Here is a 4,952-nt window from a genome sequence, read left to right as displayed (position 1 = left end):
GTCCAGCCCAACGGTATCTCACCTCGGTCAGGTAAGTGATGCATGACTAAATTGTATGAAAGAATAGTATGAAAGTTTAAAAGAATTGATTATGAATACTTAATTATGTGTATAACAGATATGGTAGTGTTAAAATGTTTAGACCCTAGAATGTCCAATGTGGACCTGGGGATTGAGGGGCATCCTATAGAAGGAACTGCTCCAGCAGTGGCGATTCCGGAGACTACTTCTCAGTCGGCATCTAGAGATCAGCCGACTGTTGTTATTACTCTTGAGGCCTTGCAATCGCTGATTCAAAGTTAAGTGAATCAAGCGGTGCAGAGCCGAATGGATTAGGTGGTACAGATAGCTTTTGCTGGTTTTGGAAGGTGGGCGGCTCCGACAGCACCTGTACCTAGCCATGTGACTCTAGTGCCTGAAGCACAAATAGGTGTTCAGGTAGCGATACCTCCAACAATTTCAAAGGAGCTACCTGGTACAACGGTAGTGACAGAGGCACCACTACGGGTAGTAACCTATGGGCAATGATGTATGACGAAGGAAAGTGAATACATATGAAATTTTATGAAACTTATCCCGCCAACTCTTGGAGGAAAGGGACTGATCCTTAGGCAGCTGAATGGTGGCTGGAATGTACTGAAACAAAATTACATTCTTCAACTGCCCAGGGAGTCATAAGATGCTGTGCGTCATGTATATGTTGGAGGGACCAGCCCATTTTTGGTGAAACCAAAGAAGCCAAAGATGGAGGCTAGTGGAGTCTCAATTTCATGGGCGACATTTAAACATGAATTTTGTGAGAAATACTATCCTGCTCTAGTAAAATTATGAAACCGAAAGGTCTTTATGCAGCTGGAGCAGGGTAATATGTCAATAGAGGAGTATGAAGTGGAGTTCACACGATTATCCCGGTTTGTTCCTCATATGGATGCTACTGAGAAAGAAAAGACAGATCTCTTTATCCTTGGTTTGAGGACAGAGATGTAGGGATTAGTGTCTGCCCATGTTTTTTTTAAAACTTGTTACTGCTTATAATACTATTGTGGAATTAGATGCTGCCACCCTGGGGAGTAATCGGGGTTTCAACGGTCAGAAACGACCAAGTAGTAAACAAAAAAAAAATTCACTTAGATATTCTCAAGTTGCGACAGCAGGCAGTACTACGACAAGTAGATCATCGGTCTTCTTTAGGTGATAGGAAGGCAATATGTGAAAAATGTGGATTGATGCATGAGGGACCCTGTACTGCCGTAAACAAGACATGTTATAATTGTGGTAAGAGCGACCATCTTGCCAGAGTGTTGTAATGCAAAGAATCCTAGTGTGGTATGTGCGAGAGGCTCTAGGAGGAGAAGGAGGTCAGTCGAGTGCTGGAGGATAGCCTCAGTCTCGAGGTAAAGCCTTTGCCACGACGAGCAAGGTAGCGGAGAATGCCAGCTCGGTGGTGACAGGTACTTTACCTATTTATAGCTACTTCTCTTATTCTATATTTGATTCGGGCTCAACGCATTCCTTTGATATCGTTGTTCGTTAAGCCTGAATTCAAGTAGAGCCTTTAGGTTATGAGGTTTTGGTCTCTACACCTTCAGGAGCCATTGATGACTCGTGCAAAGGTGAAATGAGATAAAGTAGAAGTATCTGGCTAACCATTAGATGTGTTGTTAATGATGCCAGATATCTATGATTATGACATTATTTCGGGCATGGATTGGCTATATGTTCATCATGCCAGTATCGATTGTTATAAGAAGGAGATAGTTTCACCTCCTGATGGGAAAGAGCTTCCGGTTTCAGGTTACGAAGCCGGGAAGTGTTTCCAAGACAATAATTGCTCTAAAGGCTAGAAAGTTGATTAGGCATGATGTTGTGGCGTTCCTCGCTAGTGTGGCAAAAGTGAGACGAGTTGATACAGATGTATCAGTTGTACCTGTAGTGAATGAGTTCCTGGATGTCTTCCTGGATGAGATGCCTGGTTTGCCACCAGAGCGGGAAGTCAACCTTGACATTGAACTTGAACCGGGGATGACACTTAACTCTAAAGCTCCTTATAGGATGGCCCCCACGGAATTGAAAGAGTTGAAATTGCAACTGCAAGAATTGTTGAACCAGGGGTTCATACGACCTAGTGTGTCACCGTGGGGAGCTCGTGTTGTTTGTGAAGAAGGACGGTACACTCCGTCTCTGTATTGATTATAGGGAGCTGAGTAAGTTGACCATTAAAAATAAGTATCCCTTGCCGCGAATTGATGACTTGTTTGACCAGCTTCAAGGGGCAGCGGTATTTTCGAAGATTGATCTTCGTTCTGGTTATCACCAGATAAGAGTCAAAGAAGATGACATACCGAAGACAGCTTTTCGTACTCGGTATGGGCATTATGAGTTTGTTGTGATGTCCTTTGGCTTGACTAATGCCCCTGCAGTGTTTATGGAGCTGATGAATCGGATATTCCAGGATTTTCTGGATTCTTTTGTCATTGTGTTCATTGATGATATCTTGGTTTATTCCAAGACAAACGATGAACATGCAGAACATTTGAGGAAGGTTTTGTTGGTTCTGCGTAAACAAAGATTATATGCCAAGTTCTCAAAATGCGAGTTTTGGCTTCAAAAGGTAGTATTCCTTGGTCATGTGGTATCCAAGGATGGTATAACTGTTGATCCAGCAAAGGTGGAGGCAGTTATAGGTTGGGTTCGACCAACTACAGTTACTGAGGTGAGAAGTTTTCTGGGTTTAGCCGGATATTACAGGCGCTTTATTAAAGACTTTGCAAGGATTGCTGCACCACTGACTCAATTAACCCGAAAAGGGAAGAAATTTTATTGGAGTCAAGCTTGTGAAAGTAGTTTTCAGGAACTCAAGGAAAGGTTAGCGTCAGCCCCAGTGCTTATTGTACCTGACGGTACTGGAAACCTAGTAATTTATAGTGATGCCTCTAAGCATGGGTTGGGGTGCGTACTTATGCAAAACGGGAGAGTTATTGCTTATGCCTCTCGGCAATTAAAGGATTATGAACGCAGTTACCAACTCATGATTTAGAATTAGCTGCTGTGGTGTTTGCTCTGAAGAGATGGAGACATTATTTGTATGGTGAGAGGATACAAGTATATACTGATCATAAGAGTCTTAAATATCTGTTCACCCAGAAAGAGCTCATCATGAGGCAACGTCGGTGGTTGGAATTGGTAAAAGATTATGATGTGGAGATCCTACATCATCCTGGTAAAGCTAATGTGGTAGCTGATGCCTTGAGTCGTAAGACAGCTCACTCATCTGCAATGCTAACGAGACAACACAACATTCAGATGGAGTTTGAACGAGCCCAGATAGCTGTCTTGGTCAGGAAAGCGGCAGCTCAGCTAGCTCTTATGACTATTTGTCCGACGTTGCGGGAACAAATTATTCGGGGTCAGCAAAGGGACCCTTATTTTTCAAAAGTTGTGAGGCAACTTGAGACTGAACAAATCAAGGATTTCTGGATAACGGGTGATGGATGTTTGAAGTGGCAGAACCGAACTTGTGTGCCAAATGATGTAGAGATCAAGAGGAAGATTCTATCTGAGGCGCATGAGTCGCCCTATACTGTGCATCCAGGTGCCACAAAGATGTATCAGGATTTGAAAACATGTTTTTGGTGGCCTGGGATGAAGCAAGATGTTGCTGAATGTGTGAGTAGGTGTTTAACTTGTCAACAAGTTAAGGCACCTAGACAGAAACCAGCTGGATTATTGCAACCTTTAAATGTGCCTCAGTGGAAGTGGGAAGAAGTGACTATGGATTTCATTACAGGACTACCTAGAACCCAGTTAGGGTTTACAGTGATATGGGTTGTTGTGGATAGATTAACTAAGACAGCCCATTTTATACCGGGTAAGTCTATATATTCGGTTGACAAGTGGGCACAATTGTATTTAAAGGAGATTGTAAGGTTGCATGGTGTACCAGTTTCTGTTGTGTCAAATAGGGATACGCGGTTTACTTCTCGATTCTGGAAGAGTCTTCAGGAAGCCCTGGGTATACAACTGAAGTTTAGGATAACGTTCCATCCTCAAACAGAGGGACATACTGAGAGATTAAATCAAATTCTTGAGGACATGTGTACATGATTTTGCTGGCGGTTGGGACACTTACCTATATCTGGTTAAATTTGCCTATAACAATAGTTCTCAGGCAACCATTCCGATGATTCTTTTTAGACATGTTATGGATGGAGGTGTCGAACTTCGATTTATTGGAATGAGGTAGATAGAAAATAGTAGTTGGATCCAAACTTGTTACGAATGGCCAATGAGGCGATACAGAAGATTAGGAAAAAAATTCTGATCGTTCAAAGTCGTCAGAAGAGTTATGCTGATGTTAGAAGGAAGGACCTAGAGGTTGACATGGGGGACCACGTGTTCCTGAAGATTGCACCTATTCTTGAAATGTAGAGTTTGATATGGTAAGAGGGGAGAACTTAGCCAATGTTTTATTGGACCTTCGTGATTCTCGAAAGAGTTGGGCTAGTAGCCTACATACTAGCATTGTCACTAGCATTAGAGGCTGTACATAATGCTTTTTATGTTGCGATGTTAAGTAAATATATTGAAGATCCTATGTATGTTCTTCGTTATAAAGATTTACCGTAGAAGAGAATATAAGCTACTTGGGAACCAAAAGAAGAGTTAAAACTCGAATATTGACATTTGTTCCTAGAGTTAGGAACTTTCGAGGACGAAAGTTTTTGAAAGGAGGGTAGAATTGTAATAACCCGAAAATAATAAATAAATAAATAAATAAATAATAATAATAATAATAATAATAAATTAAAAAATAAAAAATAAAAATAAAAAAGAGACCGCAGCAGCTTGAAGCTGCTGCCATGGAGAAAGGAAGAATGGACAGGTGGTTGAAGGGAAAAGAAAGAAAAGAGAGGATGATTAGAGGAGGTGGAAGCGTGGGCTGGATTAAGCTT

This window comes from Cucurbita moschata, unplaced genomic scaffold (genome assembly GCF_002738365.1).
Source record: "Cucurbita moschata cultivar Rifu unplaced genomic scaffold, Cmos_1.0 Cmo_Scf00068, whole genome shotgun sequence".
Taxonomy (NCBI): Eukaryota; Viridiplantae; Streptophyta; class Magnoliopsida; order Cucurbitales; family Cucurbitaceae; genus Cucurbita; species Cucurbita moschata.
Note: the sequence above shows the minus strand (reverse complement) of the source record.